The sequence below is a fragment of the Megalopta genalis genome, chromosome 14 (assembly GCF_051020955.1).
Source record: "Megalopta genalis isolate 19385.01 chromosome 14, iyMegGena1_principal, whole genome shotgun sequence".
In the NCBI taxonomy this organism is placed as follows: Eukaryota; Metazoa; Arthropoda; class Insecta; order Hymenoptera; family Halictidae; genus Megalopta; species Megalopta genalis.
In genome coordinates this window covers 8,059,862-8,073,222 of record NC_135026.1, presented here as the reverse complement: position 1 = coordinate 8,073,222, position 13,361 = coordinate 8,059,862, and the positions used below count along the sequence as shown (strand labels likewise).

The window sequence follows — 13,361 nt, the reverse complement described above, 5'->3', positions numbered from 1 at the left end:
TGTTTCTAAAACAATGAAAATATTCAAACAAATTAACAATGTTGCTATACATGTTACTTTGATTAATATCTCGGTAACTATATCACTTCGAATCAAAACCATTCGAATAAAAATACCAATTGTCACGTAACGATCATAACAATTCTCATACATCGTATAGAACGTTTTCACGCTACCCTAAACGCGCTGTACAAATCGCCTACATATCGAGCATGTCTTTCGTTGAGCAACCCAGCCCTGTTTTTGGCATTACATAAATCCGTTTTCGCGGGATCTGGTATTAACCCTTTGCACTCCGTAGGCGGCCGCGGTCGCGTGACAACCGGCACTTTTCTCGAAAACTCTTGAGTCACCGGTGACGCGAATAATGTCACTCAACCATCGAAACTGGAACGAGCCCGGTTAGGAAAAACCCGAGCTGGGAAAATCGATATCGATGCTGGCCGCCGGAAACGCGCACGGATTCCGAAGGGGACACGGGTTACGTTTCAGGGTTAAACGGGCCACGTCGGCTTACTCGGAACGAATCGCTTTCCACTCAATTGCCGGCCGAGATTGTCGCAAATCGGCATTGTCGCAACGGCGCTCGTTCGGCGCGCATTTTGTTAACAACATCCTAGCCAATCGGTGGAACGCAAGGCTCCGAAAATCGACTATTTCCGGTCGGAGCGACGCGGGAATTTAGGTTTCGCGGACATTTCGCTGATGAGAATGCTTCACCTTTCACCTTTAAATTAACATCGTTATTAACGATAGCTTGTATTATACCATTTACCGAATGAATTTTTGATAATAAGTTTTATTGAAATTTATTGGAACATGTCCTTCAACCGTTTCGGTAAAAATTTCGTTGGACGGAGATTTTTCAAAGGAGTTTTTTTTTACACCTTTGGTAGATATAATGTTACATTGCGAACCAATGATTTACCTGAGCGGACGTAAAAACTCAGAGAAAAAAATGGTCTCTTTCATGCTTCTCCAGATATTATATTTCACAGTCACGAAATCTCATGCTGGTATACTCCACGGAGTGTTCTACAACATAGGGTACGATTTTTTTGATACCTCAGTTATCGAATTTTTTAAATGCATTTAAAGTTAATTTCTCGAAAGTTTGTGATTCTCGGGTATCCGTTATTTTTTGAGCACCAGCCCGTTTCTGGTAATTATCTACGAACAAAATCCCTAAGCTCTACTTATTGTTGTCTCGGGGTGGTGTTAAATTGTGGGTCAATCACTGGGTTGAAATCTGAGCCAATCGCGGGTTCATTGTGGACTAAATCATGGGTCAAGTTTTGGGTCCAATTGTAGACAGAAATGTGGACCAAATTGTGGTCCAAATGCTTGTCAAATTGTGAGTTGAATGTGGAACAAATTGTGGGTTAAATGTGGATCGAATTATATGCTGAATTATTAATTGATTAAATGTGAGCCGAATTGTGGGTCAAATTGCGGATACAATTGTGTGTTAAATTTTGGATTCAAGTGTGTGTCAAATTTTAGGTTAAATTGTATGTCAAATTTTTGGTTCAGTCGAGTGTTAAAATATGGTCAAATGTTGATAAAATTGTGGATTAATTGTGGGCCAAATTGTGGGCTAAATGTGAGTCAAATTTTAGGCTACATTATGGGTCAAATTGTGATCCAAATGTGAACAAAATTCTAGGTTAAATGTGGGTTAAATTGTCAGATAAATCATGAGCTAAATGTGGACCAGATGTGGATCAGATTGTGGGCAAAATGTGGCCGGAATCAGGAGTTAAATTGTTAACTAAATATAGGTCAAATTATGGATTCAATTGCGGGCTAAATTGAGGGTTCAATTGTGTGTCAAATTATGGGTTAAATCGTGGGTTTAATTTTGAGTCGAGGTATGCGACAAATTATAGGTTAAATCGTGGGTAAATTGTGGCTTAAATCGTGGGTTAAATTATGGACTAAACCGTGGAGAAAATCATAGGCTAAACTATTGGTGAAAACATGTTCTAAATCATGGCTCGAGGGCTAAATAGCGGACAATAGTTCGCGCTGAACAACCCCATGAACCTGGAAAACAGGTGACAGATGCCCCTCCAGTGTCCGGGTCGCGGCTTATCGTGGCAGACACCCCACTTTCTGCACCTTTTCCTACTCCGTATGTGCGTATAGAAAGTAACGGCGGTGTAACGCCATCGTGCCTCTCAGTCCACCACAAACATCGAATCGCGCGAGATCAAGTAACGTCGCGGCTGTGCTAACCGACGTCTCGGAAACCACCGATTCGGCTTTTCCTTCGGCTAATCGATCGTTCGTCGATTCCGGTTCGGTGCGCCGCTACTCGCCTGATCGCGGTCGGTCTCTCGCTCTGGTCCTCGTTGTGGTGCCCAAGGATCGATAACAATCGAATACGACGAGAAACGACCCTCGATCCTTCACGATTCACTCCGATCCTGAAGGGTCCGCTCGCCGGAGGATGCTGTCTTGACAGGATCGCTGCGATCCCGCTACTGATTCCACTTTTGAGAGCCAATTCATCAACGGTAAGAGATTCGATCGTCCAAGCGTCGCCCTAAGATCGTCAGACGATCTAGTTTGTAACGCTTGTGAGTTGGATTTGGCTGAAAAGAGATTTTCTTGGAGATTTTTTAGAGATTTTTTGGAGGTCTCTTTAGGCTCCTTTGAGGATTTTTGAAAAGATCCTTTAATTGTTGAATTAAATTGATTTGTTCAAATTGCTTTTCTTCGTTGATTTGTACAATAAATAATGTTGCGCTTGGATCAACTATTGTTCTATTTATATGTGAAACATGAATAGATAATAATTCGGATGATAGGGTTTCTCATTTGATTGAACTGCGACCTCTAAATATTTATCGTTCTCTCTAAAGCTATCGTAAATAATGTGGACTGTCGTATACTTTTGTAGCCAAAGCACTTCAGGTTAAAATTCGCGAAGATAGTCTGTCAATGAGTGGGAAGATCCATAGATCCTCAAATTGCAATCTTTTCGATCTTACATCGCTTCAAGATGACATACGAACTAATCTGAATTGTACGTGGATTAATCTGGTTTAACGAGGATTAATGACGAATATACTCGTCATGTGAAAATGACGATTTTCGGTGTAACGACGAGTATACTCGACGCAGTAATTTTTCACTTAGTGACGTATATACTCGTCACGAAGAAACGGTAATGTTCTGTGCAGTGACGAATATATTCGTCATGTGAAAACGAAGATTTTCGGTGTAATGACGAATATACTCGATGCAGTAACTTTTCATTTAAGAACGAATATACTCGTCACTAAGAAACAGTAATGTTCTGTGCAATGACAAATATGCTCGTCACGTGAAAGTGGCGATTTTGGATATAGTGACTCGACGTAGCAATTTTTCGTTTCACGACGAGTATACACGTCACGAGATAATGATACTTTTCTATGCGATGACGAGTATACTCGTCATGGGGAAGTTACGGGTTTTGGCCTAATAACGTTATCATGGTAATAGTTATCGTAGCAAGTTCTTTCTTCATGACGAATACACTCGTCATAATAGTCTTTTGTGCATTGACGAGTACACACGTCACGATAATTCTTGTTGAATTGACGAGTATACTCGTCGTGACAACCTTTTGTGTAATGACGAGCATACTCGTCACCGCAATCTTTTGTATAATGATGAACATACTCGTTATAGCAGTCTTTTGTGTAGTGACGAGTACACACGTCGCGAAAATTCTTGTTGAATTGACGAGTATACTCGTCATACCAGTCTTTTGTGTAGTAACGAGTACACGCGTCGCGGCAATTCTTGATGAATTGACGAGTATACTCGTCATGGCAATTCTTGTTGAATGGACGAGTATACTCGTCATGGCAATATTTTATGTAATGACGAGTATACTCGCCATGGAAATATTTCGTGTAACGACGAGTATACTCGCCATGGAAATATTTCGTGTAACGACGAGTATACTCGTCATGAGAAGTGATTACTAAATTGGGTCTTTCATGCGTGTATAACAATCACTGGATCCTTGAAACAGTACGCATATTAATTTAACCTTACAAAAACAGTAGAAAGAGAAGAATGTTGTGCCCATCTCCTGCGTCATGCAACTAATGCAGACAATTTTTAGTTCGCATAAAGATCCAGAGACTAGTGATTACCACACGCACGCTAAGACGTTGACACCTTATTGATTTTTGCAACGTACAGCGCTGCACATTGGCCACGCTAGTTTGAATTATTTACATGTGAAATGAGTTTGGTTCGTAACCAATAAAAATCGACCGGAAAATCGATGAAACCTTTCGCCCTTCCACCACCAAACCGCCCGCAGAAACTCGTTGTCATTAACAGCGCACCCACACGCCCAGTGTCTTTCGTAACGTTTATCGGAAAGTTCCCAAATAAACTAGCAAAATTGAATTCGCCGTTTCGTAATGATACAGAAGGCAACTTTCTACTGTTACGACTCGCATTTCTTTCTGCATTTCTCGAGACAGTTACGAGGGCAGAATCGATTTTCCATGTATACGGTTAAATCGCAGCCCTTGTCGTATCGTAATTAGGACGCATCACAACGTGGTTCGTTCGTACTTCGCGCCAAAAACGTAACTTCAAAACCGATCAACTTTCGCGACCTACATGCTTCAATACCTTCTTCGAAGAGGATACACAAAATTTGCACGAAAATATTTGCATGAAATAGAGAATATTGCAATGATATTTGCAACTGAATCCTTAAACTTAAATTTAAAAATTAAAAATATTGCAATCTGCTTTGGAGGTCAAATTTTCAAATTTAATTTTCAAAATTGTAAATATTGCGATCTAAGGTCTCAGATTAAATTTTTAAATTTAATTTTTTCGAATTAAAAATGCAGCAATCTAATCTTTAAGACAGAATTTTCATATTTAATATTCAAAATTGTAAATATTGCAATCTAATGTTACAGATTGAATTTCCAAATTTAATTTTTTCGAATTAAAAATGCAGCAATATAATCTTTAAGACTGAATTTTCATATTTAATTGAAAAAATTGGAAACATTGTCATCTAATTTGTAAGATTGAAATTTCAAAATTACTTTTAATAGTGTCTCAGATGAAATTTCCAAATTTAGTTTTTCGAAGTAAAATTATAGTAATCTAATTTGTTGATTACTCATATCGTTTTTTTAATTTTGGCCACGAAAGGACTCTCTCCGGACCACTGCATTGTAGCGCATCCCCAATCGCTGGAAGCGGAAGCGTCCTTGCACTCTGTCGTGTTTATCGTCCTCGCGCTGTTGACACGATTTTCCGCAATCCCCACCGAACCGGTTCCACGCGCGTCTCTCATGGGAGGCCGGGCCGGGCCGGGCCACCGACGATCCCGTTACCGCGTAAATTAATACCGGCTGATCGACAGAAGCCGATCGCCACCGGGAATGGAATCCTAGCCCTCATCTAGGAATTCGACAGTGTTTCTCAGTGGTTAAGGTTGGGGAAAAAGTTGGAATTAAAATTTCAAAAAGCGTTTCTTATAGTGAATGTAGTAAATGTTTAGCGGAATTTAAGAGTTTACATTTAAAAAATCACTCAAAATTAAAATTTAGAGTGGCGTCCCTTTGGTTAAAATAGTGTTAAATATATATAGGGTGAGTCGTTCGAACACATCAGACATTAAATATTAAAAGTTGCATGGTAATCGAAGGAAACAAATGACGGAACATCATCGTTTTTATTTAACACTTTAACCTAAAACGCTTAATCCAAAAGTACCTATTATTTGACTCACCCTATATAACTGTATAAACACCAATAATTTCAGTACTGCTGGTAAGGTAATGCTGACTCGTAAATCTGCCGCCTAAGAGTTACCCTTCCAAGAACTCACCCAGAATAAACGAAGTAAATAAATTGGCTGAAAAAATGTGCTATAAATAAATTAACTTTTTTACAATTATCATTCTACCCTCATAGCTATACAGTATCAATAGATAGCTAAGATTTTTCTGATTAAAATGAGTCCAAACATGACGTGAATTGGTCTAGTTTTACAGACTTTGTCAAAATCAAAATTATTTTCAAAATTTCAAAATTACTTAAACACTGATCCAAGTTACGTCGTGTTTGGACTCATTTTAATTGGAAAAACGTCAGCAATCCGCTGGTACTACATTCGAAACCGTAAAACACAAATTTGCAAAAAAACTAAATGCGAAAGTTTAATTTTTCATTACTGCATATTCATCTTCCACATCTGCAATGTCCCCTTGAGGTGCGTCTGTTTACTTTCCTAAATTTATGTTTACCCTCTGTCTTTGCCTACGGAGATAAGGAAAACATGTCGCCGGCTGGGCTCGATCGAGCCATTGACAAGAGTAGAGTGGGGATGGGTCAAGCAAACTTAAGAAAGAGGTTTTGTTTACTGCTCGTAGCAACGTCGACCGGTTTCAATGAGATTTTTTAACACGCGTGTAAATCTATTTTGTAAGATTGGATTTTCAAATTTTTATTATCTAAAATTGAAAACATGGAAATCTACTTTGTAAGATTGAATTGTTAAATTTAATTATATAAAATCGAAAATATTGCAATGTTACTTGTAAGATTCAATTTTCAAATTTGATGTTCAAAACTGAAAATATTGCGATCTAGTGTTTCCGATTGAATTTCCAAATTTGATTTTTTGGAATTGAAAATACAACAATCTAATCATTCAGAGTGAATGTTCAGATTTAATTTAATATAATTGAAAATATTGCAATTATAGAAAACTGATCAATAGGTCTGCGAATACTTTCTACACCGACTGTACCTTTATTCGGCAGTATACACTAAGCGGTGGTCATCTTGTCACTCCAAAAGCTTCCTGCTTCTTGTTCTTCGTGGCGCCCTATTTGCTATTTTAAAATCAAGTCGAACTAGGATAATTGCCGTTGAATGTACACTCAGCTTAAGACGGAGACAGGCCGGCGTCGTTTTTGCTGAATCGTATCGGAAGGCGTCACGAGCCACCGCGTAATCACAGTGCGACGATTCCGCACGGTCGCATGAGTTTTTCAGCTCGGAACTGCGGCGGCCAGCAGTTTGCTGGGCGTCTTGTCGTCCTTCGAGACTGTTTCATTTGAGTACTCGCTGCTTCGAGACGAAGAGAAAATGGTCGGTTGTGCCAGGTCTACCGGAAAACAAACATTATTTTATTACTATGTCAGATCCTGTGGATACAAGTCTATTGTCACTTACAGTCGGTCGCGAAAATGGTCGACCAAGTGAATTGAATTTTTTGGAATATTCGAAGCGAAAAAATGTATGCAAAAATTAAAATTGAAATGACAAAGAGAAATATAATAAAAATATATTCTAACCTTTTTCATTTCAGTGAATAATTGTACATTTCACCGTTAAAATTTCAACGAAATCGGTCAACGTCATTATCGGCTATAAACAATTGAAGATTATGAAAACAGACGGTGCTCCGGTATTTTCGTGAACGACTGTACTTAAACCGAGCCACTCGTTCCTCTTTTCGCCTCTTTTAGTCTTGTTCTTCTTGAGAGCTCTGTCATCATTTAGACCGCGCGGTTATCGTAACAGCTTCTTAATTATAGTGTCAGCCTGCCATGATTTTTTATTTATTGTAATTGTTTACAAAAAGGTCCTAGTTTTGGATTTTGGCGAGATTTGAGTATGTTACGTAGCCTGACATTATGAACAATGTTTTCCTTTGTCGAAAATGTCGATCTGCATCGGTTCCTGAAATATTTAGGAAAAACTGTAACCCGAACCTAACCTAGACCTAACTTAGACTTAACGCAGATGTAATGTAGACCTAATCTGTATTTACAGCTTTCAAGGCATTTTAAAAACTGGCGTCTGAAACTATAAACTTTATGAACATTATGAGAGGGTTTATTTTAGGCCTGGCTTGGGTCTAGGTTAAATCTAGGTTAGGTCAGGGTTAGGTCTATAGTTTCTCGCGAATATCTCTAAAACTAAAGCAGTTAGAAAGTTTTCGTAAACGAGGAATTTGTTCAAAATCTCGAACTGCACAACATATATAAATTTGATAAAAATCAAAGAGAAAGATTTTCTTGCAAATAATTACCAATTGTATTAAATAAACAATTTACATTGAAAAATTTTTGTTTCACTTTCCGCAAACATATTTCACTGGTAGTCGATCATCACGTTGGAAAATGACCCACATTTTCCAGCAGATGTTTACACTGCAATTAGAATTTTGTTTACAACAAATCCAACAGGATGTTAAACGTTAATGTTTCCTGATCCGCTATACGTCCACAAAACGGGTCAGATTTCAAAGCAGACGTATCAGCCTTAAGCAGAGCAAATCCTGCATCACGACTTCCTATAGTTCAAGGTTTTAATCACTCGTTATAAAAAATTGATCGCCTCGGGGCAGGAGGAAGCTCGTTCCACTGTAATCCCCGGCGTCTATCAGTCCTTCAGAATCGCTGTAAACACCATAATAAATGATGTAAATATTTCTGCGTGGAAGATTTTCTGATTTCAGATTGGAATTGCAAATCTTTATTATTTAAAATTGAAAACATTGAAATCTACTTTGTAGGATTGAATTATCAAATTTAATTATTTAAAATTGAAAATATTGCAATATTATTTGTCAGATTCAATTATCAAATTTAATTTTCAAAATTGAAAACATTCCAATGTAATGTCTCCGATTGAATTTCTAAATTTAATTTTTTGTAATTGAAAATACAGCAATCCAATCTTGAAGACCGAATTTTCAAATCAAATTTTCAAAATTGAAAATATTGCGATCTAACGTTTCCAGATTGAATTTCCAAAATTGAAAAAATAAGACTTGTTAAACGTTTTTTATTCAAATTCAATTAATTGTTTATTCGTTAAAATCGAGCAAGCAAAACACAGCAGTTCTCAATGTTCTCAAAGTATCACAACAATTATTACAATCTTTTGATTTTGAGTGCCCAAAACTTTATGCGAGATCGTGTTTGCAAAATTATGACAAAAATAAAAATAAATAATTGTCGGAATTGGAATTTCTGTTTTCACTTTTAATCTCAGTGCGTAGTAATAAGTATCAGTTTCAGTCGCTGCGCACGATATATATTTCTCGGGCGAGGCGTTGCACACATTAGCACAGGTTAGGCCTATACATAACCTCAAACGCCTCTCAATAAACGGAAGAACTTCGCTTGTCCTTTCTCCCTCTCTCGTTCCACCGGACAATTTGAGAACCGTCGGTCAAATAGCCGTTGTTATTTTGACTAGCACAATACGGCAACAGGGCGCAGTAATTGGCTCCTACGCCCTAACGGGCACTAGTACTTTCCATTTACGCGCGCGGATCGTCGACGTGCTAAAAGCAACGAGTTCGCAGCTGGACGCGAATTGCCAATAAAGTTGTACCCGCGTTCGACTAGGAAGCGGAGGCGCTTTCCGAGACTATCGATAGTTTCCCCGACGTATCGCGGCGAGATTTCCACCGTCCCGTCTCGGAACGTTTCTTCTCCGCCGCGGAGAAGTAGTCGGCACCACGGGTGAACGACCACCATTCGAACTAGAAATCTAATTGCGAGACATACGCACGCAATTTCACTCTAACGCGGCTCCGGCGCGTCATAGGCTTGCCTCTCTGTTCACCCGTTGACAACCGATTTCCATCGCCGCGCGCTCCGGTCTGAAATTCCGGAAACCTGGCCAAAATTATTTACAATGAATGTTCTCGTGTGGCCATCTTAGCCGTCGCTTAGGACAATTGGAATTTTTTCATGGATATTTCATGACGTTCTAAGGAAGCATTCGTGATCACCGGCCATGGGAACCTTCGCATAAATTTAAATTAAATCCGAGATGTGTCTGTGTTTTGGCCACGTTTTTGGGATTTCGGACCACTGCGAGGTTCGCTTGGCTCAGGGTTAGAGTTAGTAACCCTGACTGTGGGGAACCCTAAGGGAAAAATTTTAAGGATATTACTGTATTATTTTCAGCTTAGTTAATTTTTGTTAACAGAGAAAAGATTATATATATATATAAATATTAAATATATAAATTTATATGTTTTTGTTCGATTTTTGTTTATTGCAATTGTGGCAGATAATTTCTATTTTGCATAAAGTTTCGCTGTTTAGGTATAAGTAGCTGGACCTCAGACCTAACTGAGACCTAACCTAGACCTAACTCAGACCAAACTCAGACCTAATCTAGACCTAAGACAAATCAGTCTATTATTTTTATCTTTTATATTTGCAAGCTTTGTGGACAATTTATTATCAGTTTAAAAAAATGGATTTCAAAAGAGACATTTTGAAAAATTTGACAAATTTAGAAACTGTACAAATTAAAAATTACTAGTTTGAAAAATTTACTTTTGTTTTCTACAACCGTTTACGACAAAATCTCGGACAAAAATTGGCCAACTTTGGTCGACGATAACTTCGCTAAGAATCATCGCAGGATGATGACTTTTTTTAAAAATTAAAGCTTAAAGCCTCCACTTTGAAACGATGTTTCTATATTTCTAGTTTCATGCATTTTCGTCACTGCAACTCTTTAAATGCACGGCCATGCTCGTCGTATTGCCACAATTGCAATGGTTATTTGAAAGGCTGTAACTTCGCGAAAAAAAATCGCAGCCACGTTTCTTTTTTTTTAAATTAAAGAGGATGAAACGAACTATACCCCACTGTAAGAAGCATCTCCGAACAAAATTTTATAAAGTCTGTGCATTTTGTCGAACTTGGCAATTTTCAGTGTGAAAAACACGGCCTCACATTTAAAGGGTTGCACTGGCAAGGGTGCATCGAACTCAAAATTCAGAAAATCTTTTTGAAAGTAGAGGTTTCAAGCTTTAATTTAAAGAATATGTCATCATCCTACGATGATTTCTCGCGAAGTTATCGTCGGATAAAATCGGCAAATTTGTTCTCCAAAATTGTTCCATTTGCCCCGGGTTAACGTTATCGGCGGATCGCGAATCTTTCGGTTTCATAGCCGTTCATTAATCACGACATTCGTTAGGTTTCGTAAATTAGTTCCCGTCTACTTCCACGAAGCGTTATAAAATTGTTGCTTTCAGTGCCGCTTATGCCCGACGCTATCAACTTCCTACAATTAACTCGCTTTCATCTTTTTCGCGACGGCCAAGCTGTTCGCGAAGTTTTACACTTTCCAAAACCTGAAACTTTCTTCGGTCGCGATTTTTCCTTCGCGATTTTATCGGCGAGATTACAGCCGCGAAATATTTTCCTCTCCGTCCGCGGAATTTTTAAATTCGTCGATATTCGACATCCGATTGGAAAAACGACCGGAGCCGCGACACTTTTTGTTCTCGTTCGTGGGTTACTGGATCAGGCGAACGTGAATAAGCTGGCACGGCTTCCTTCTACTGTCACGCTGCGTTTTCTCGTACCACTGATAAACTTGCCGCGAGAAGTACAGTCAGAAACAAATACAGGGTCCTAACGGTAGCACCGATGTTTGAGGCATTTATTCTAATCTGGCAAAACAATGTTTGCAACAAAAATTGACTAGTACTTCGAGACGAACAAAGTGCAATAATAAAAATTTCGAAAAATTTGTTCATTCGATAAAAAACTCAGGTGAATTTGACTTTATTAAATGGCACTATGTATTTTTGACTTCGTAGCGTTATAGCTGACGAAAAAACGAATTTAACGACCTGCAACACAATGACCTTTGAAAAGAGTCACAAAACATAAGTTTTTTATTTTTTTTTGTGATTTCAAGTAATAGTTTTAAAAAAAGCATTTTAGTCATTGTCTAGTAGATTAGTCAATCATCTGTAAAAAAATTGAAGTCATTTAGTCCAGTTTTAAAAACGTTATACCGTTTTAAAGGATGTCCACATATACAGGGTGTCTCAAAATTATGTCATTACTGGGAAATGAGAGCTTCCTGAGGTCATTTCAACTAACTTTTTCCTTTACAAAAATTTTCTCCGAGGCATCGTTTACGAGTTGTTAACAAAAAACACTGACCAATGAGAGGCGAGCATGCCTGGCGCTAGACGGCCGAGCCAATGAGCGCAACTGGGCTTTGTCCGCTCGTTAGCGGACAGTCATTGGTCAGTGTTTTTCCTCAATAACTCCTTAACGATGCCTCGGAGAAAATTTTTGTAAAGGAAAAAGTTACTTAAAATGACCTAAGGAATCCATCATTTCTCGGAAATAATATAATTTTAGGACACCCTGTATTTGTCCCTGACTGTATCTAACAATAGGATCACGTGAACGTGAATAAGCTAGGTCGACTTCTTTCTCCTGTCCCGCTGCATTTTCTCGTTCTGCTGATAAGCCGTTGCGAGAACTAAGTCGCATCCTCTTATATCGTCCAGTTGGAAACGGCTCTCGAACGAGGGCGCAAAATAATACAAATGATAGAGAAGAGGATCCGTAGCTTACTATCATTTGGAAAATTGTTCTCGTTTCGTTTCGTTTCTTTGCGTTCTTTCCTCGTTCATTTTTCGCAGCATTGTTTCTCAAGCAGAGGTACAAAGTGAGCTACACGAATTACAAATTACAATTTTAAAAATTGTAAGATTATTATTAAAGAAACATTGAAAAATTAAAATGAATATATATAATATATATGAATATATATAAATAAATATAAATATATGAATATATATGAATATATATAAAAGTAAAATGAAATGATTATCATTGATGTAAAATTGAAGGATTGTTATTAAAGTAAAATTAAACGATTGATATTTGAGTAACATTAAAAAATTATTAATCAAGTAAAATTAAAATATTATTGATAAAGTAAAATTAAAAGATTATTAATAAAGTAAAATTAAAAGATCATAAATAAAGTAAAATTAATAGATTATTAAGATTATTAATAAAGTGAAATCGAAAGATTATAAATAAAGTAAAATTAAAAGATTATTAATAAAGTAAAATTAAAACAATATTATTAAAGAAAAATTGAAAAGATTGTTATTAAAAAAGAAATGAATGTTTAGCGAATAACGTAAAAAGCAATGTATAAATAATCAAAACCACGTATCGGTTATACACTTAAGAATTGCAATAACAATATTCAGTAGAAAATAATCATGCATATTCGGAAGTCTAACACAAGTTCCTGGATCGAAGGATTTAGATCGCGTTACGAGTCGGTTGATCCCGTGGCTGAGCATTCACCGGTTGGGTCTCTCAATCGTGATTATGTTTCCCGCGCCGAACCGGCCCGGCCGTCACGAAACTGCACGATCGCCACGAGAATTTCCGCGTCCAGACCGGAAAGGCGAACAACCGCTTCGCCGATGGTGGTACCGCTAGGTCTCCACCACCATAGAACGGTGAGAGACGGCAAACCACTTTCGTTTTCGTCGATGCGATTTA

The 13,361-nt window shown here is 37.8% G+C and overlaps 1 protein-coding gene across 2 annotated transcripts in view; it reads left to right on the top strand.

Moving 5' to 3' along the window:
• The window catches only part of sit (stuck in traffic), a 135,410-nt gene that overhangs the window by 89,028 nt on the left and 33,021 nt on the right, over positions 1-13,361 (top strand). The window contains exon 1 of one of the 2 annotated variants that reach the window (XM_033479638.2): positions 2,159-2,519. The exons of the other annotated variant lie outside the window; for it this stretch is intronic. The gene's annotated coding sequence lies outside the window, so the exon portion shown is untranslated. Of the gene's footprint in view, positions 1-2,158; positions 2,520-13,361 lie in introns of those variants that run through there. 2 annotated transcript variants of the gene reach the window in all.